Genomic DNA, 22,559 nt, shown 5'->3' on the forward strand with positions numbered 1-22,559 from the left:
CAGGCCTTCAGTCGGGCAGCCGAGTAATTCCTTCCCCTGATGCGACCGACCAAGACTCTGTCAGCGAAATCCATAGCTTCTCCCCAATGAATGTCCTCTTCTAGATGCAGGAAGATGTCGTCTGCCTTAGATTTGAAGCACTTGTACTTCTTCTTGGTCCCTTGAGGGGGAGGTGGATGCGGTGCCCTGCTAGGAGGAGGGTCCGAAGACTCAAGGGGAGGGCAAGGGTTTGACGAGGAGGGGGGAAGACCATCAGCCGAAATATGTAAGGTACCGCCGAGAGGCAGGACAGCGGAAAAACAGCCAGAAGGGGGAGCAAAGGAGGACTGAAAGGTCGAAACGACAGATCCTCCGGTCACCGGTGGAAGAACCCGAGAGTGAGAGCTCGAAGTTGGGGGGTCTAAACCAGGGTTAGGGTTTAGGCAGGCAGAAACGAACCCGAGGGATGACGGGGAGGCCGGAGGGGTCGATAACGATGGCTAGGTAGGAGGGTCGTCCGGCAGGACCACAAGAGGTCGGGAGGGTTCAGCCAAAGAGAAGCTAGAGCTGAACAAACTAGCCGACGTGGGAAAAGAGGAACGCCAGATGGAAACCCCCTCCAGCGGGTCTTCGGAGTAATCCACAGCGTCTAAATCTTCCATGTCGACAACTGCACCTTGGAATGGAGGACACCTCGTAACTGCAGGAGAAACGGAGAAAGATACCAAACAACCCCCAAACCGGTCAGCCAGGTAACAGGAGCAGACCGCGAGTGGAAACGGTCAGTAACTGAACAGCGAAAAACCCCCGAGAAACACGATTAGGTAATGACCACCGGAGGATCGAAACCGTAGCAAGTAGAAAGCAGAAGGTGATACAAACGATAGCGACAGTGCAGGTTCACCGGTCATCCATAGATTAGCTGCAGTAAAACGAAACCCTAACCGAAACCTTCTCGCGCAATCTCCATTGCTCTCCCCTCTCACCTGGTGTCATGTATCTAATTAAAGCTAAACTATGTAAGTCTCATATATTTTTACTTGTTATATCAATTTCATATTAGTATATTTTGATTTGTTAAATTTTCTTACTACGTGTTACGATGCAGAATTGTAATAAATTTCTGGTTGGAACTGTCTTGGTTCATGGTTCCAACCTGCTTGGTGATGAGCTAGCAAGCATTCTCCAAGAATCTGCATGGTTCTTATTATTGTAGTTGACTAAACCTAATATTTATATATTTAAATTGAGTCAATTAATCTTGTAGCAAATTGTTCTCCTTGAATCTAGCCTTATAGCAAGTCATGATTCTTATTTATTTAAAACTTGATTGAATTTTTTATAATCTTATTAGATTTTCACTTGAAAAGAGGATTATTTCTCAACAAAATTAATTTACACTTATTTGAATCCCTCTATAGCATTCATTAAAAGATCAATGATTGATGTCTCTTAATTCTTTTAGTATATATCATATATTTTCATCTCTTGTTAATTTACACCTATTTGAATCCCTGCATAGCATTTCATCAAAATATCCATGATTGATGTCTCTTAATTCTCTTAGTATATATGATATGTTTTCATCTCTTGTCAACTTAGTTATCAAACCACGTTCTATGGCTATGTGTGAAGGTTTTTTGGATAAGGGAGGCAAACTGAGCTCTTAAAGTCAATCTTCTTAACCCACATTTAAACGCTCAACATCTAACTTCATTTGATATGACCATTGGTTCAGGTCTCATAATGGATCAACTTATGCTAGAGGATTAACCTCTTATGGCCCAAGCACCATCAATGCAAGGAGTACAACACAACTTTGGTCCCTTTTTTTTTACATAATCGGTTGATGTTTATATTCCAAAAAAAGTTTGAGGAGGCTGAGCTCCTATGTTACAAGGTATTATGCCCAGGAAGCAAAGCAAGGAAATATTACAGAGAAGACAAAATTCCTCTTTGCTCCTGCCATTTCAGAGTTTTCGAAAACCTGAACAAGTATAGATTCTAATGAACCGGAATAATAAGAAACAGAATTTGCAGTGCATGCTTAGTCTATGTTTATATGACTGATCTAGTGGGTTGTAGACTCTTCGGGCTTGCTGTTAACTTCAGCGTTCCTTAGACTTGAAGAGCTGGTGTTGGGTACATTTATTTTTTTCATCATAAACTTCAGAATGTTGATGGACTCCTTAGCATGGCTTCATTTGTTGGAGAGATCATTAAATTGCTCCTGGAGTGAAGTAACTCTGTGGAGAAAAGATTAAGGTTGGCCTCATGCTTCTCACTAGTGATCCAGGTATGCATGTTGATCTTGGCATCCAAATTTTTTCTTATGAACACGGATTTGTTCCAATTCTGCTTGCAGATTAGCGCAGTGGAGACAATCTTCGCTTCTTGCCATTGATGGAGGCTGATCTGTGTTCTCGGTGCTTTTGAGAGAGGAGAGCTCTGCTAAACTGCTGAACCAAAAAGTCAGGGAGAAGGGAGCTAGGTGGAGGGATGAAAGTGAAGAGAGAATGACAACGATGGCTCAGAGCAGAGGAACAATTGGAAGAAAAAGATAGAGGGAGCGATTGTTGCCATGGAGAAGAGGAGGTGCGGAAATGAAGGTGGGAGAGGGCGAATAAGAAGGTGAGATCTGACAAGAGGTCTGACGAGGGGTTAAGGGAGAGGGGGGTAGAGATCAAGGGAAAATGACGAGGAGGATCACGAGGGAGGAAATGGCGGTGCAGAGCGACATGGGCGATGGGACAAAAAAGAGTATTGTGGATCATTTCCAGAGATTCAGTGGAGAAGTAATAATGTTGCTGACTATCTAGGCGAATTTTTGCAGCGATCAGTACCTGAATCTTCTTGAAGACGTTGCAATTTTCAGTGACAGTTGAATTGCTACAAGCCGTTCTGAGCCTTGATATGATTCTGATCATGGAAGATATTGTTGGGATTCGATTGAGTTGCATAGGAGGTTGCCTATGGAACTGCTACAAGCTCTATTGGCACAAGTGTCGTCCTCCTTGTTGAAGTTTTGAAGAACATGGAAGAATCGGAGGTCAGTCATTTGTTGAACGAGAGCTTGACACCGGTTGATAGTTTGTTGCAATAGCATGTTGGAGGCATTTCGGTTGTGAACCATTAGACTACTGATGACAGCAGAGTCGCCAATGATCATTGTTGTGTTTATGCCAAGTTTTTGTAGTTGGACTAGCCCTTGGTATAGAGCTAGTGCTTCAACCCTATTGTTGGATAGGGGGCCTAACCCCCATTCATAAGTAACTTTGATGTCTCCTTTGGCATTGTAGATGGCTCCACCTGCCACTGCTATTCCAGGGTTAGATTTGGAAGCACCATTGAAGAAGAGATAGCAGGTGTTTGTTACAAGGAAAAGTGTCTACACAGAACTGCTTATCCCACTAAGGTGTGATAGCTACCTTAGAAACAAACAAAGTAAAGCTACTTTTGTTTTTCCTTTATGAAATATAGATGAGAGAAGAACAAAGAAGACCAACCTCTGTCTTGCGCTAATCTCCTAGTTCGATTCCTCTCTCTCTTGATAGTCTTTCGCTACTTGCTTCCTTGTACGCTCAGCTTCACAGAGTACCTGTAAGATCACAGTAGCATAGCACTATACAAGAACATGGATCTATAATCATAAACAATCTAGGATCAGATGTAAATTGACCATACAAATGCATAAAACATAAATGACACAAGAGTATGGAGGAAAACTTGAATAGCTTTTATTGATAAACAAGAAAGAGCCAAGGGAGTTACAACCAGTTGTTCTGACCCAGCATCATCCTCTCAGCAAGGAAGCCCCTCTTCACCTCATACAAAGCTTAGATCACCCAACAATCTGATGTTGTCTCAAGAAACCAACAGCAATTCCTTACAATATGCAAAATTCCAGCCTCCGGATCTCTGGGATGAGGGATCCATATATAGATATCTGTAAGGGGGATGAGTCATCTTGTGATTTTATTAGTGTCTTCCCTCTGATAGTTCTTGCTCCCACTTGGAGATTGATGATCTCTTACTCATCCTTGGTCGAATTCAGAGAGGCAAGTGTCACAGGAGAAGTTTCTGGAAGATTCCATGCCTCTCCACCTCGCGGAATGACACTGCCATTTGTCACTTCTCGCCCATCGCACCCCATAGAAGGGCTTTTTGAAATGCAACGCACCCACACAGTGTATTTAGGTGAGATGCAACGCACTTTGCCTATGGAGCAGCTGAAATGATCCTGTTTTGACCAGTTCTGAGCAGTTTTTCATGGAGAACTTCTGGGAGAAGCTGTAATCAGTTGACCTTGTTCCTTTAGGGGTTAGAACAACACTTTTAGGGACTTAGGAGCCCTTGGTTTATGGACATTTCATGCTTGGGGTTGTAGTGCCCAAAAATGTCTATAACAGTGTTGCTATTTCTGAGCCAAGTTGAGAACTCTTCATGTTTCAATCTTACCTTCCAATTGTGGTGAGCGTTGTTGAGCTGATTGTTGATGTTACTCCCACTCTGGCTACTGTTGTTTTTATTCAATAAATAGCCTATGAAGTTCCTTTCTTCAACACAGAGGCCAGCTATATCGATTTTCTTTTGATTTTTAGCTGAGATGGTTTCTAGAGTAAGACTCCTTGCCTTGTTACATAGTTGCCTTGTGATTGTTTCTTTGTCTTTGAAGACCTTGTGATTTCTTACCACCCAAATGTTCCACAGAAGAGAATAGGGAAGAGTGTCCCAAACCCTTTTGGCTATATTGTTCGCCTGTTTTTGCCACGGATAGTTCTTCTTCCAAAGATGCAGAACTTCTCCAATAGAGTTATGGGAACTCCAAGGGAGATGGGCGTTGAAGGATATTTCTCTCCAATAGGTGGTGGCAAAGGGGTAGGTGATAAAGAGAGGCTGGATGGTTTCTTCAGTAGCTTGGCAGTTTGGGCAGCGGGAAGGTCTGGTAATGCCTCGCTTTTGCAAGTTATCAGAAGTGAGGATTTTCCCTTTTAGGAGAGCCCAGATGAAGAATTTAATTTTTGGAAGGGCCTCAGACTTCCAAACAGTTTTCCAATGCATCCAAATGGGCATGGGGTGTTCATTGCTGCAAATATACTGATGGGCGGCTTGAATTGTGTAATTGGAACCGGAAGGATCCCAATGGAAGCCATCGATACCATTTTTTTAATAGGAGCTATGCTATGAAGGTGAGCTTGAATAATAGTAAAACTCGCCTTGAGGTCTATGGGTATGGCTGGGAAGGTTCATCCCATCCAAATCTGAGATTGGGTATCCCATTGAGAAATCCGATCCAAGTACTGAAGCCCTATGCTGTCAAAGAAGGAGAGAATTTGATCAGTTCCAGTTTGGCTGCTGATAGGCTGCTGTCCCATAATTTTATCTACTCCGATTTTGATATTGGTGCCGCCCTTGGGAACTTTAGAAATGTTTTGGGCCAGAAAGGGGATTTCTTTCTTGCACAATCTCCAGATTTTAGAGCAAACTCTATTAGGGATATCGTAATCCAAGAGGTGTTGTCTTGGAAAGTTTAGATATTTGGCCTCCAACACTCTTTTCCACCAAGCGGAGTGGCTGCTAATGAATCTCCAAACGATCTTGCCACCAAAAGCCAGATTTAGGAACTTGGGAGATCTAATTCCTAGGCCTCCACGATCTTGGGTTTGAATGACCTGCTTCCAACTAACAAGATTGAACTTCTTTTTTTCATTTTCCCCCTTGCCAAAGGAAATGGTGGAGAATGATTTCCATTTTATGATGGAAAATGGCAGGAGCTTGCAAAAGCGTGAATTGGTATAAAGGCAGAGAAGAGAGACCTGTTTTCAGGAGAACTAGGCGGCTTGCAGGATTGAGCCAAGTGGAACCCCATTGCTGCACTTTCCTCTTCATTTTATCTATGATAGTATCCCAGACTTCAGCTTTCAGAGGACCAGCACTCACTGGCATGCCCAGATAAGTGAAGTGCTCCCAATCTAATTTGCAAGGGACCCCAAAGGTGTTGGCGATGTTATGGAGGACTTGAGCTGTAGTGTTCCAACCATAGATGCAACTTTTGAGTTGATTGACCATACCTCCAGAATATCTCATGTATTTTTCTAAGCGGGCTTTGAAACGGCGGGCTATTATATTGGAGGCTCCTCCAATTAACAAAGTATCATCTGCAAATTGGGAGTGTTTTATTTTTTTGTTGGGTCCCTATAATACTAGTGATTACCTCATTACTATTGTAGTTGTATCCCATATTAATATTGTTGTGCCCCTATTGTCCCCATATTGTTATTACTGTGCCCCATAGAATCCCTTTATTGTTATTGTTGTGGCTTTATATTATTATTGTTAGGTCGGTTGGGTTATATTGTACTCCTTAGACTCCTATATATAGAAAGGAGGTTTTGTCATTTGAATCATCCAAGAATTGTTCATTTATGTAATGTAAAGGAGGTTTCTCCATCGAAGAGGCTGAATTCTAAGGTGTTGATCTATATTTTCTATCTTTTTGTGAGCTGGTTTCATAACATTTGGTATCAGAGCTTTGGATTCTAGGGTTTCGCTGCTCCAAATAGGTCATCGTGGCATTTTCGCTATAACTTTTTTTTCTGCGACGTTTCAGAAGCTAAGACGAAAACCCATTTCAGAAGACATCACACTTAACCTCGGATCCAAATTTCAAATCTTTTCACGATATATTTGCGGAGATATGATCTGAGGAAGTTGGTCTTTTTGCAGACTCCCGAATTACATTCCAAACAGGTGACCTGGGGAAAATCGCCACAACCTTCTCTCTGAGCATCGGATTGAAATTTCATAAGAAGGTATAGAAAGAGGACGAACTATAGTTTCTTGTATATATTTTTCAGAGCCAAAGGTAGAAACAGTGACTCGTGGCACGTCATACAAGTTCGCTCTACTGAACTAGTCTACAATCAAGTCACTGTGGGAGATTTCGCATAACTCTTCCTTTGAGAATCCAATTTGGATCAGACTGGTGGAATTGGAAAGAGGACACAGAGGGCTACTTCAGATCACAATTTCGGAACTGGATGATCGAAAAGTACAGAGATACATCAGAGGCAATATCGAGCTCCTACAAAGTGAAAAAAGGTGTGTAGATTTTTTAAAATTTTTGCTTAAGCTTGGTTTGAAAAAATTATTTTGAAGGAATTCAAAGGGCATAGTAGTGAATTATTATCGGTAACTGATGCCCCGAGGAAAGAAAATGCAAACACCTAGTAAGCAACGTGAAAGCTCCAGCATGACTCATGAAGAAGAGGAAGAAATACTACATGATATATCAAAATTACAAGACCAAGTGCAACAAATGTCACTCTCACAAAAGCTAACAGAAGCTAAGATAAATGGCGTGGAATCTAAGATAAAGGGCGTGGAAGCTAAGATGAATGGCGTGGAAGCTAAGATGAACGATTTGAAGATAGATTTGAAGAAAGATTTCAAGACAGACATGGCATATTTGAAGACAGACATGGCAGATTTGAAGACAGATTTGACAAATTTTCTACAAGAAATACTTACTAATGGTGAAAAGTTAGTAAAGGAAACTCATGATGCAAACAAAAGAAATGTTAATCATGATTTCATAGACTCTAATGTGGGATCGAAGACCCACCATATTCCAAAAATTGATATGACGAAGTTTGATGGCAAGGATCCCGCAACATGGATATTACAGATGGAGCAATTTTTCAAATCTCAATAATGTGCAAAACACACAAAAGGTACGTATTGCAACTTTATATTTGGAATCAAATCAGTTTGTATGGTATCAATGGCTTTGCTCTTGCAAACAAATTATCACTTGGGCAATGTTTATGGAAGAATTGACAACACATTATGAGGATACAAAAAGCAACACTTTTTTTAGCCAATTGATAAGTCTCAAACAAAAGGGTTCAATAATGGAGCACATTGAGGAGTTCCAAAAATTGAACATAAGGGTAAAAAATATTCCAGAGGAGCATAGGATTGATGTGTTCATAGGGAATTTAAAGGATAATATCCAACATGATGTTCGCCTTTGGGAACCTGATTCATTAGAGAAGGCATTCAGGTTAGCAAGAAAAATGGAAAGCAAAATTATGGCAACCAGGAAGCATACCACTCACAACTATAAAGATGGAAGTGTTGTTGCCCCTAGTCTTCCACAACCTATAAGGTTGACACCACAACAATTGGAAGAAAAAAGAGCAAAAGGGCTTTGTTACAGTTGTGATAGCAAATACACTAAAGGTCATAAGTGTGCTGAGAAGAAATTATTCTACATAGATTGTGAAGAGGAAGAAGAAAATGAGCAAGAAAGGTAAAAAGAAGAGGATATACTCCAGGAACAAAGCCTAGATAAAGAAGAAATGAATCCGACCATATCTTGTAATGCATTGGCAAGAATTACCACTCCTCAAACCATCAAGATAGAAGGACAAATCAAGAAGAAAAAGGTAATAGTGTTGATTGATTCAGGAAGTACCCACAATTTTATTCATTGTAAGGTAGCAAAAGAATTGAATTGCTTCTTATATCCAGCACCAGAGTGTCAAGTGATGGTTGCAAATGGAGGAACAATAAATTGCTCTGGAAAGTGCCATAATATCAAGCTATCCATGGGAGAATATGTATTGACTAGCCCAATGCTTTCCATTCCAATGGGAGGTGTTGATGTTGTACTAGGAGTCCAATGGCTACAATCCTTGGGTACAATAGCTTTTAATTTTCAAGAACTTTTCATGAAATTTTCTGTGGAAGGAAAGGAAGTTGAATTAAGGGGTATTGCAGGGAAACCGGGAAGGATAATCAGCTCTAATGGTATGACAAAGCTTCTAAAAAAGGAACAAAGAGGTGTAATTGCACAATTATGTTCGCTAGATGTTTCCACATTGGAATCATCTATTTCTCCAGATCTCCAAAAAGTCTTGGACAATCATTCCAAGGTATTTGAGACTCCCAAAGGTCTCCCACCTATTCGTGATCATGATCATGCTATTCATCTGATTCCAGGAAGTGTTCATCCAAACATCAGGCCGTACAGATATCCCTATGCCCAAAAGAGTGAAATTGAACGTATGGTTGTTGAAATGCTAGAGGCTGGTATAATTCAACCGAGTCAAAGTTCTTTCTCTGCTCCAGTAGTATTGGTGCACAAGAAGGATGGATCATGGTGCATGTGTCCGGATTATAGGGAGCTCAACAAGCTCACTATTAAAGATAAGTTTCCCATTCCTGTCATTGATGAATTACTGGATGAATTGCATGGATCAATTTACTTCACCAAGTTGGATCTTCGTTCAGGATATCATCAAATCAGAATGAAGACTGAAGACATTTCGAAAACAGCATTTAAAACTCATGAGGGTCATTATGAATTTTTGGTCATGCCTTTTGGCCTTACCAATGCACCTTCAACATTTCAAGGTTTGATGAATTCCATTTTCAAACCATTCCTTAGAAAATTTGTGTTTGTATTTTTTGATGATATACTAATCTACAACAAGTCTTGGAAGGATCATGTTGAACATGTTGACAGGGTGCTACAACTATTGGAGGAGAAACAATTATATGCAAAAAGATCCAAATGTTTCTTTGGAGTACAAGAGGTGGAATAGCTGGGTCATATTGTATCTCATGAAGGAGTTAAGGTAGACCCTAGCAAAATTAAAGTCATTAAGGAATGGAAAACCCCCACATCCATAAAGCAATTGCGAGGATTTCTCGGGTTAACAGGGTATTATCGCAAGTTTGTTAAGAATTATGAGACAATAGCAGCACCTCTAACAACATTATTGAAGAAATATGCATTTTCATGGACTTTAGAAGCAACAAATGCCTTCGAACATCTTAAAGAGGCAATGTGCCAAGCACCGGTCTTAGCTACACCGGACTTCACAAAAACCTTTATTGTGGAATGTGATGCTTCAGAAAATGGAATTGGTGCTGTTTTAATGCAAGATGAAAGACCCATTGCTTTTGAAAGTCGTCCAATCAAGGGAAAGTTTTTACACAAAGTTATTTATGAGAAGGAAATGTTGACAATACTCCATGCACTTAAGAAATGGCGACCCTACCTAATGGGAAGACACTTCAAGGTAAAAACGGATCATGATAGCCTTAAATACTTTTTAGAACAAAGATTATCCTCTGAAGAGCAACAAAAGTGGGTCACAAAGATTTTGGGTTATGACTTTGAAATCATCTACAAAAAGGGGAAGCAAAATGTGGTGGCAGATGCACTCTCAAGAAAGGATGAGGATGTGGAAGCATTGTTGTGCGCCATTTCTATTATCCAACCAGATTGGATAAACGAAGCAAGGGAGGAATGGAAGAATGACGAAGAAGTGTGGGCACTTATTCAAAAGTTACAACAAGATTCTAGTACGTCTGATACATTTAGCTGGAAAAATGATTCGTTATGGTACAAAGATCGTTTATACCTCTGTAAGAATTCCCAACTAAAACAAAATATTCTTATGGAATTGCACACTTCTCCCTTAGGAGGGCACTCAGGATTTTTAAAAACTTACCACAGGGTTAAGAAGGAATTTTTTTGGGATGGACTTAAATCAGATATTCAAAAGTTTGTGGCGGAATGTTTGGTTTGCCAACAAAACAAAGTTGGAACAATTAAGACACCGGGTCTATTACAACCTTTATCCATTCCAAGCCAACGTTGGGAGGAGGTTTCAATGGATTTTATCACAGGTTTACCCAAGTCTGAGGGAAAGAGTGTCATCATGGTGGTAGTTGACAGACTTACCAAGTATGCACACTTTTGTGCATTATCACATCCATTTAAAGCCAGTACAGTTTCTACTGCATTTATGGAAACAATTCAAAAGCTACATGGAAACCCAAAGATTATTGTAAGTGACAGAGATCCCATTTTCACTGTAAATTTTTGGAAAAAATTATTTTCTTGCCTTGGTACTCAGTTAGCTCATAGCTCATCTTATCATCCTCAATCTGATGGGAAAACTGATATAGTAAACAAATGTTTGGAAGTATATCTTCGTTGCTTTGTATCTGATAAACAAACACAATGGGTCAAATGGTTGCCTCTGGCTGAATGGTGGTATAACACTTCCTTCCATACAGCAACAAAAATGACCCCATTTATGGCACTTTATGGATATCAGCCACCATCCATCACATCATATTTAAGAGAAAATTCTAAGGTTCAAGCAGTGGAACATCACATTGAACATCAACAACAAGTCCTCCAACTCTTAAAGGATAACCTCATGTTGGCACAGGATAGAATGCAACAACAGGCAGATCAACATCGCAGCGAAATAAGTTTTGATGTAGGTGATTGGGTATTCCTACGGCTACAACCATATAAGCAAATGTCCCTCAAGCAAGCTAAGAAGGATAATAAATTATCACCAAAGTATTATGGTCCGTACAAGGTGTTGCAAAAGATTGGTACTATGGCATACAAATTGGAGCTTCCTGCAGCTTCTCGGTTGCACCCAATTTTCCATGTTTCATGTTTAAAGAAGGTTGTAGGCGACAAGCTCCCAATTCAAACAATATTGCCAGAACTTGACGAGGAAGGAAAAATTATATTGGAACCGGAAGCAGTCACAGAAACAAGAACTCGACAGCTACGAAATCGATCAATTTCGGAGTATCTTATCAACTGGAAGAACTTATCCGCTGAAGATTCCACATGGGAGGATGAGAATTTTATACAGAAGCATCCAGAACTACTCAAGCGTTGAGGACAACACTTTTTTGAAGGAGAGGGGCATGTTGGGTCCCTATAATACTAGTGATTACCTCATTACTATTGTAGTTGTATCCCTTATTAATATTGTTGTGCCCCTATTGTCCCCATATTGTTATTACTGTGCCCCATAGAATCCCTTTATCTTTATTTTTGTGGCTTTATATTATTATTGTTAGGTCGGTTGGGTTATATTGTACTCCTTAGACTCCTATATATAGAAAGGAGGTTTTGTCATTTGAATCATCCAAGAATTGTTCATTTATGTAATGTAAAGGAGGTTGCCCCCTCGAAGAGGCTAAATTCTAAGGCGTTGATCTATCTTTTCTATCTTTTTGTGAGCTGGTTTCATAACAGTTTTTGACTCCATTCCCGAATTTTATACCTGTGATGAGACCGACCCGCCGATTGCAGTCCAATGCTTTACTGAAGGATTCAACCATCAAGATGAACAGATAAGGGGAGAGAGGGTAGCCTTGTCTTAGTCCTCGAGAGGATTGGAAAGAAGGTCCTGGTCTGCCATTAACAAGAGGAGAGATCTAGGGACCTGAAATGCAAGCTTTGATGAGATCAAGGAAAGGCGTAGCAAACCCCATTTTCTTTATAACAGCAATGAGGAAAGAATGCCTTACTCTGTCGAAGGCGTTGGCAAGGTCCAATTTTAGAATGAAGCCTTTTTCCTTTCTAGATTGGCTGGATTGAATAGCTTCTTGGACAAGGAGGATTGAGTCGGAAATTTGCCTATTGGCCAAGAATCCTCCTTGGTTTTCAGAGATGAGAGAGGGGAGGAGAGGTTTGAGGCGAGAAGCAAGGATTTTGGTTAGGATTTTGTAAGATGAGTTACAAAGAGAAATGGGTCGAAATCGGGAAAAAGATGAAGGTCGGTTCTCTTTGGGAAGGAGGGCAAGATGGGTGGCATTGGTGAAACCTCCAATTTTTCCCTTGCGTTGAATCCATTTTATCATTTTGACTAGATATTTTTTAATTATTCCCCAATAAGCTCGGTAGAAGCAGATGGGGAAACCATCTGGGCCAGGAGCTTTGTCTGGTTGGAGTGTCCAAATAGCTCTTCTTATTTCTTCTTCGATTTCTGTGTTCAGATTATCATTTATTTCCTTGCTGATCTCAGTGGGGAGATATTGCAGCAGATCTGAGTAATCTTCCTCCTCTTTCATTTCTGTTAAAAGAGCATTGTAATGATCTGAGGCTGCCTTTCTAATGGCACCTTGAGAGGTTTGAAGATTACCTTCTGCATCTATGATAGAAATAACATTGTTCCTGATTTTCTGGATGGTAGCCTGCTTATGAAAGAAAGCAGAGTATTTATCTCCTCCTTGCAGCCATAGCTGCCTAGATTTTATTCTCCATTTCTTCTCCTCCTCTCTGTTTGCACAATATAGTTGGAAGTAGAGATCGCTTTCATGGTCTTTGTCTTCTTGTGAGAATCCGTGTTCCTCTGTTATGCTGTGAATGTTTTCCAATTTGCTTTTTATCTCTTTTTTAACCTTCTCAGGTTCCGTGTAGCAGTTTTTTGCCCATTCTTTTAAAGCGTATTTGGTCCTTTTTAGCTTGTTTTCCCATATGTATCCTGGTGATCCTTCTATGTGCTGACACCAAGTGCTTTGAACGATCTCTTTGACAGTGGGAATGCTGCTCCACAGAGGGTTGTATTTAAAGGGAATGGGCCCTAAGGGGCAGTGGGCTTCAAGAACAAGAGTTGTGGGGTAATGATTAGAAGCAGAGAAGGGTAGGATGGTGGCATAAGCAGTGGAGTAGGAGGAGAGGAACGTGACATTCACCATGATTCTATCAAGCCTTTCCATGATATTGCCTTTGCCCAACCTGCGATTGCTCCATGTGAACCTTCGATTTTTTGGAACAACATCAATAAGATCGTGATCCTGCATGATGGTCTCCAACTGCGTTCTGTAAGGGTCAGGAGAGAAGCAACCTCCTCTTTTCTCATTGGAATGGAGTATGAGATTGAGGTCTCCCCCGAGAATAATATTACTGCTTTCTTCTTCATCTATGTTTGCTTTGAGAGCAGCCCAACACTGCTCTTTGTCTCTGTAATGGTTTGGTGCATAGATGTTATAGATGACTATCCTTTGGTTATCTGTTATGTTCTCTAGAACGGTTTTTATCCAGTGCTGGCTGACTGTATCTGTTATGCGGTTCCAAATGCTGTGGTTCCAGAGGGTTGCAATTCCACTGGAGGCGCCCCTTGATTCACTAATGCTGCCATTATACTGCTTTTGTTGACCAATGATTCCTTTCATTTCTTGTTGTCCTTGTTTTGTTTCTTGTACTAATAGAATTCCTAGTTTCTCATATTTTATAAGATCTTTTAAGGCAACTATTTTGGAGGGGTGCCCTAGTCCCCTACTATTCCAGGATAGAACTTTCATCATTGAGTGTGTGATGCAGGAAAGTGTTCCCTCCGCGGACAGAGGCAACCCCTCTAGCCCTAGAGCGGGTCTAGTCATAGCAAAGACAAATCAACAATTGTTTTCCTTAAACAGTCATCGTTGGAGGCCTACCTCACACTGGTGGTTGATGAAGTCCCGTTGCGCTGCTCCAGCTTCCGTTTCCTTCTCCTCAATGAGTAATTGACCTGAAACAACACAAGACAACGACAAAGCACATAACCAGGAAACAACAATGATCTATTTACTCACAAAGTCAAGAAGTCATGAGCTATCAAGTAAATTACATACAAGACATAGGAAAACATCATTGATTGTATTAATAATGAATCAAGAGTAATCTTACAACCATGTCTTGACGTCGCAAGCCTTCTCAGAGGGTCTAGCCAGTATGTTTCTCAAGCATTCACTCTTCAAAGATGAATCTCCCAACATACAATGTCTCTCTCACACTCATAAGTTTTAACACAAAGTTAAGGGCACTCCACAACCTTCCACAAGCTATCAACAATCCCACACTTGTCACACTCACACTAGCTATCTATCAAACTCAAAAGCACTAGCAGCACTGCTCAACCAAAAGAACTACTAAATAGTTCAAAAAGCTGGCAGATCATAGCAAGGTGAGTGCTTTCATAGGAGAAGGAGTCTCCATGAAATAAGGGAGAGGGAGCTTATCCTCAAGGAAGGTAGCACAAAAGACGGAACTACCATTCCAGAGGGGGAAGGGCAACCCAAACTGACCCAACAACCAGGTCTAGAGACATCTAGAAGGCCGACTATTGGAACAAATTCGCACAATCTGGATTGTGGCTAGTCGTAAACTAAGTCTCCGCTACGACATCGCTAGTAGGCAATGCACGCAGACCCATCATCACTAGATATAACTCATAACCTCGCGCTGGGTCTAGAAATCGGACCGTTGCGGGAAACAGATGTACACCTGCGACGGAGTCGCGATGAGACCGATATGGACATAGGATCATCGCTTTTATTAAGGTTTTACTCGCGACGAGGCAGAAACTTAGGGAATGAGGGTCAATTTGCAGCAGCAGAGAGCATTTGCTTAATCCTCTTATATCAATGGGAAGATATGAACATGTTTATTTGACATATGACATAGCAGAAGGACTGAGATGAGGACAGTGAAAAATTACTATGTAACAGAGTGTGAGGGGTACGGAGAGTTTCTCGCCCTCCTGTCTCCTTGTGTACTGTTTCTTTATCATATTGCCCCAAAATGTAGGATTCTATGGGGTTTTGAGTACCCATGGCAATATCCTTCTGAGAATTTTCATCTCTCTACTGCTTGGCAGACTTCCTTCCTAGCCCATGTTTTTTTTGTGCATCCACAGAAACTCCATGCTCTTTCAAAGAACTCTTGGTAATTCTAGAAGAGGGAGGTTCTAGGGAGAGGGAGGAGGAGATAAGCAGAGGAGGAGAGGGTTCAATGGTATCAGCTTGGGGAGGGGGGTTGACTTCAGAGGCGGAGAGGACAGAAAAAGGATTGGATGAAGAAGGGGGAGGGGGAGGATGGGCTAGAGAGGGGAGGGAGGAGTTAGAGAGGGATGAGGTGGAGGGGATGGATGCATTATGTTTGGGAGGGGCAGCTTCAGGGTGTGCCTTGGAGATGGGGGCAATCTTCTTTTTCTTGACCGTTTCCCATTGCTCATCTTGTGAAACATTCTCAACATCAACAAGTTTAGAACAACGATTGGAAAAATGGCCATATTCGTGACATACCTTGCATTTAAACGGGATCTTCTCGTAGTCCAGTTGCTGAATGTGAGTCCAATCATCCACTTTGAGTTTGATGGTCTCAGGAAGACCTTTGCCTAGGTCAACTTCAACACATATGCGAGCACAGGCTTGCATGTTGTCTTTTGGCTCACTACGGTCAATGAATCTTCCAACAACATTCCCGATAGCTCGAACCAATTCGTCTCCCCAATAATGGAGGGGAAGGCAAGGGAGCCGAACCCAGACCGGAACAACGCTAGGGACATCCAATTCCGAGTCAAAATCCGGAGTCCATTTGTTGAGGTATAGGCCTCTAGAATCCATGAAATATGGTCTGTTTCTGAAGATTAGATCCTTGTCTTCTCTTGATTTGAAATGGAAGGTGAAATACCCTTTCCCGCAGAAGCGAATGGAGATTGGGCCTTGTATTTTATCTGACCAATTTCGTTCGACCCATCTTTGCACTATCTTCGGAGATGGCTAGAGGCCAGTGAATTGTCCAATGAGACCTCGTTATACTAATGAAAGAGCGCCCATGCAAGGAAGAGCTGGAGGAAGGTTGACCTCTTGTAGAACATCTAGCTTCTTTACGAACTTCGAAATTGTTGGGCGAGGGTGCTGAGGGGGTAAGGATTCAACCAGGGCAGAAAAAGCTTGTTGGGCGGTGGCTGCCTCCAGTGAAGCGTCCGGAGGGGCCATGGCTGAGAGCCGAATGCCAAGGTGAGCTCAGAAGCGGCTTGACCTAGCAGGCGGGGCAGAGCGCGCAATCCCTATCTAGGCCCGAGATTTTCTCTGTCTAAAAGGATGATAATGCTGCTAGAACATCTAAATTAGACACCTTCTCTATTAGATCCTGCTTCATTTTCCAATAGACTTTGGGTTCAGAGGGAAGAAAGTGAGTTTCCCTTTCAAACACAAGTCACATTAACACAACTTTGGTCTTTTTGCAACAAAAAAGTTATTAACAATGTATCCCCATTCCTCTACTAATCTTGCAACGGGTGGGTTCCCTACAACTATTATGAATTCTATGGATAAACACCAGCAAGGTCAGCTACTTGTTTCCAATGTAGATGAAATGGGAAACTTTGGAGGAAATATATTTGGCATGCTGCAGGGGAGCAGTTTCGAGGGCTCTCAGGCTGCAAGCTCACAAGATATTCAAGGCACCATAGGTCTCATGTATAGTTCCTTGGAAACACAAACTAATCATTCTCATGGTCAACCTGGCATGGTGCACCGAGGAAGCAAACAATTTACTAATGTGCCGTTGTTGAGGTCTTTTGAATCATATATTTATGACACTCATCAGCTATTGTATTTCTGATCTGTTTGTTCTTACAACACATTTTCCTTGTCCTCAGAGTTGAAGATAATTGTTAAAACTTCATTATGACAATTATTTGTACCATCTAGATGCAGACAATTGCTTTCAATTACTATTGCTTATTTTCTTGTCATCATGTTGGTTCTGTTTGTTATCTTTATCTAGATTACAATATAATATTCAAATGGATATTGCTAATTTAGGTCAATATGGGTATATCTTCTATGGATGTTGCATCAATTTAATGATCACATTGGATAGGATGAACTCAGGGAATGGGTTTGTAACTTGTCCCTCTATTCTTGTTCTTGAAATATATCATATATTTTCATCTCTTGTTAATTTACACATATTTGAATCCATTGATGTCTCTTAATTCTTTTAGTATATATCATATATTTTAATCTCTTGTTAACTTAGTCATCAAACCATATTCGATCGGTACGTGTGAATATTTTTTTGGATAAGGGAGGGAAACCAAGCTCTGAAATTCAATCTTCTTAAGCCACATTTACACGCTAAATATCCACAACTTCTTGTGCCATAGCTTCATTAATACTGCCATTTATTTTCTATAGTTTCATATAATCCTCCATGACTTCTTCGACTTCATTTACAATTTGGTCCCAATCCCCTATAACTCCTAGATTATTGTGGGATCGTCATGAAAATGAAGTTGGCAAAATGCTCTACAAAATTTCAGTACCATTTGGTTTAATGGAGCACCTTAATGGTCAACAACTTAAAATTACTTGTAGTGTGGACCTCATGGGGTTTATGGCTATCTTTAACTTTCTTATGAATGAGACAAAACCCAATTCTGGTAATTGTCTTAGAGCTCATTTAACTAAGGCAACTTGGCAGCTTTAAACCCCAACAAGCATAGAATGGGTGTATTGTTAGGGATTTGTGGGTTTGCTTCTTAACTTATCATACATTGTCTCTCCCCTTTCAAGGTATGTGATGGATATTGTATTTTGAAATAGTTCTTTGTTGATTTAAATTGTTCAGGTAATTCCATTCTTCTCAATATGATATCATAAGCAAGTGAAATCAATTTTGGAAAACATAAAGCCTACTGTGGACTCTTGGATCTCAAATTTGTTGTAGAGAATGAGATTCGACAAGGTGATACTGAATTTAGATCTAGTACCAAGTTTTTCAAAACCAAACCTAAGGATTTCCAATGCATAACTTTGTGTTCATCTATGTTCATCTTCCATTGTTATCCACTTACGGTGTTTCCTTTGACACAAGGCCCAAGGAGGACAATGTTAAGATTTCTAAATTGGGCTACATTTAGATAGCATAACATAACATATCACTTTTCATCTATGCTTTCTTCTCATATGCACCGACTTACAACATTTCCTTTGCAACATTTGGTGCAATTGCTAGTTTTAACACCATCAGTTGAACCTTACAACCATAGTCATAAATGTATGTTGTACGATATTCCAAATTAACTACCTCACGCTTCTCAATTCATTTTTGTCGCAGACCATACTCCACCAACACCATGGAGTCGAGTCCCATCATGGGGCATGACTTTCAACAAATTTTCCCCGAAAGCGTTGTTTACCAATGCCACAAATTTACCCAGGTCAGGGTTTTCCCATAGAATTTGATAAAAACTATTAATCAAAATATTAAAGTGTTTAAATTACTTTTTAGGATAGAAATAAATTTTATCATAATCTTGATAAAATTCTAATAATTTTCAAAACATTAAACTATGCTATTATCACAAATGCTATTTCAAAGTAAGTGCTCCACGTTTTGCACGTTCCTTGTGATATGATGTGTTGCCAAACTTTACCGTTGAGTCCGTGATGGTGGACCCTGGCCTAGATTTCCGTGGAATGTTTTTCTAATTACTATGATTTTCTATTTATCTTCCGTGGAATTCCATGTTTTCTGCAACGTCCAAAGTGATTCTCGTAAAAGAAAATTGAACCGTATTTGATGCTACAATTAATTTTTTAATTGGATAAATTGAAAGTTTATAGGCAGAGGAAGACAACAACCACTTTCTCAAATTTAAGGATTTGTAGGTCAGATTTTGTTTCCTATCTGTGACTTGTTTTTTCCCATACATATATATATATATATATATTTCTTACGTCTAAGTAATTAGTTGTTCATTTTTTTAATTATTCATTCTTCCTTTTCCAATTGCTCTTTACATTTGTTTTTTAAATAATTCTTTTTTATGTTTTTTTAAAATAAAAATTAGTGACATGAATATGTGTTTTTTTCAATTAAAGACCAAAGTTTTAGATTCGATGCAATTTGAACCAAGGGACACGCGTGATAGTTTTAGTCAACGTTGCCAACCGTTTATAGGGCAGACAACAACTTTTTCACACAAACCGCTAACAAGGAACTGTTTTCATCAACCACTTGATAATGTTGATGGCTTAGTCTCATTTTCTCTTAATTTCTTAAATTTTATTCAATTTTCAACACTTTTAAGTATCAATTAATTACATTTTTAATATAATATCAATTAATTACATTTTTAATATAAAATTTAACATTCAGTAACTTACATTTTTAATATTTTCAATGTTATTTTGTTCGACCGCTGTTATTAATGTGTATATAACTTTTAAAAATTTAATATTTAGTGATAAATGACAAATGATTAGATCTACAAAATAAATTTAAATTTTATAAAAGTTAAAATTCAATAATGCATATTAATTCTATATTTACATCAAATAATGTTAATGTAGTGTTGTCTTAAGATAGGTAGACTCTCTGTTTTAAAAATTGACCGAGTTGACCAAGCCATACCCCTGGTCTGTCTAGCTCGGCAGAAAAACCAGTCTAATGGCTGGTTTGTTACCAAACTGGCTTAGCCGGTCATCGACTAAGTCGGTTCGGTAACAAACCGGCCAGTCTGGCCGAGCCCGAGTTAAACCGGCTAGTTCGGCCAACGATGCCCAAACACACCCAGCGAATCTTTTTTTTTTGGGGGGGGGGCGGGGGGGGGGAAACGGACCCCAAACTCCATTCTACTTGGGTTTTAAGTTGTCTTGAAGGCCACTTACCTCTCCCAAGCCTATAAAAACTACCCAACCCCCTCACATTTCTTCACAGCTATCTCATTGCATTTGTCTGAGAATTTGTGAGGAGTTTGTGAAGAGTTGTGGAGTTTGTTTTTGGAGTAGCAGTGATGAATCTTGGGCAATCATTAGAGTAGTAGTGAGGAGCTTCTTGGGAAACCATTGGAGCAACATTGAGGAGTTTGTTTATTGGTGCAGCATTGAGGAAGCGGTTTGTTCCTAGAGGTTTTTTTTCACTTATAAAATTTATTTTTGCTTGTTTATTTTTTTGTGCAAATCTGGAAATTGAAAAGAGTCTTTTTGTAAAAGAAATGAACATTGAAGCATTTTTTTTCATTTTCAGATTTTTTCCTTTCATTTCCAAGTCCAAATATTAGAAAATGTCTCCTAGTCAAATGAAAGATGTTGCTTGGGCATATGCTGAAATGATTGATAATCAAATGCATTGCAAATTTTGTCATAGAAAAAGTTAGGGGGGTGGAGGGGGAATTCATAGGTTGAAACAACACTTGGCTAGTGTTAGAGACCAAATTACTCCATGTGAAGCACCATCATCACAAATTGGGGAGATTAGGAAGGAGTTGTTAGATAACTTTGAAAAGCTTGAGCAAGAAAAATTTAGGCAAAATGAAATAGAGGCTAAACTTGGGAGGAAGAGGAGTATACAACAAATGATGGTTGCCAACCCCAATTTTGATTATGGGGGTCCTTCATCTATCCCTTGCACTGATGCATCAACCCCTTTCGCTATGTTCCTCTCTCTTTGGAGTCTATTCAAGAAAAGGGTAAGGGTAAAATGAAAAAGAAGAGTGATATCAAAAGTTATTTCACACTCTCCTCTCCATCATATGCACATGGTCCTTAAGCTAATATAAGTCATATGTAGCCCACTTTAGATGACCATTGGAAGAAAGAATTGAGAGAGAATGCCTGAGATTACATAGCTAGATGGTGGTATGATGTTGATATCCCTTTCAATGCTTCTTGTTCACCATATTATGAACCTATGTTTGATGCCATATTTGTTGTTGGAAAGGGCTTCAAAGGCCCTACTATGCATGAGTTAAGGGGATCTCTTTTGCAAAAAGAATTTTCCTCCATTGATGAATATTTGAAAGATTTCAAAAACTCATGGGAAAAAATAGGATGTACCATCATGTCAGATGGATGGACTGATCAAAGGAACTGTACCATCATAAACTTTCTTATCTTTTGCCCACGGGGAACCATGTTTCTAAAATCAATTGATGCATTTGATGGGGTGAAAGATGCACACTTGTTTCAGATTTTGGATGAGGTTGTTGAAGAGTTGGGGGTGGCTAATGTTGTTCAAATCATCACAAATAATGCCTCTAACTATGTTCTTGCTGGTAAAATGTTAGAGGAAAAACACAAAACCATCTTTTGGACCCCATGTGCTGCACATTGCGTTGACCTCATGCTTGAGGATAATAGCAAAATAGATTGGGTCAAGAACATTGTAGAGCATTCCAAAAGCAAACAGAATATATCTACAATCACTCATGGATTTTGAGTCTGATGAGGAAACACACATGAGGTAGGGATATTATTAGGTCTATCATCACTAGATTTGCAACTCATTTTTTTACATTACAATCTATGCTTTCCCAACATAGAAACTTGCAAAGGGTATTTTCTAGTGAGGAAAGGAATGAATGTCAATGGTGTCGCAAATAGGGTGGCAAAGATGTGAGAAATAAAGTTAATGAATAAATATTTTAGAAAAAGATAGTAGAGATTGTGAAGGTTGTTGAGCCACTGGTTAAGGTGTTGCGGTTGGTGGATAGGGAAAGATTGGCTATGGGCTTCATTTATGAGGACGTGGATCAAGAAAAGGAGCAAATAAAAGAAATATACAAGGATAGAGTGGCTAAGTATGGGCCCATTTTAGAAATCATTGATCAAATATGGAACAATCAACTCCATCCACATATACATACAGATAGGTTTTTTATGAACCCAAGCTATCATTATAAAGCTCTAGAGGCAGAAGCTTTGACTGGGGAGGTTAGAGATGGATTGATTGATTTCATGGTCCCTAAGGAGAGTGATCAACTGGAGATAAACCGACAAATCACTTGTTTCAGTAGAGCCACATGTACCTTTAGAAAAAACCTAGCAAGGATTACAAGGGAAGCAGATGACCCAGGTAAACAAAAATTTCAATTTTCAAATTCTTATTTTGTTAAATTGTTTATAATTTGAAAGTTGGATATAATTTGTTGATTTAACTCATTACACTACTATGTTTTTTGGAGCACAAT

The 22,559-nt window shown here is 39.8% G+C and overlaps 1 pseudogene; it reads left to right on the top strand.

Annotated features, from left to right (window-relative positions):
* Positions 1-1,701: 1,701 nt before the first annotated feature.
* LOC149162400 (uncharacterized) lies at positions 1,702-17,203 on the top strand (annotated as a pseudogene).
* The last annotated feature ends 5,356 nt before the right edge of the window (positions 17,204-22,559 follow it).

Source organism: Pinus tabuliformis, chromosome 5_2, assembly GCF_031772625.1.
Source record: "Pinus tabuliformis cultivar Carrire ecotype Pingquan chromosome 5_2, CPIR1, whole genome shotgun sequence".
Classification (NCBI taxonomy): domain Eukaryota; kingdom Viridiplantae; phylum Streptophyta; class Pinopsida; order Pinales; family Pinaceae; genus Pinus; species Pinus tabuliformis.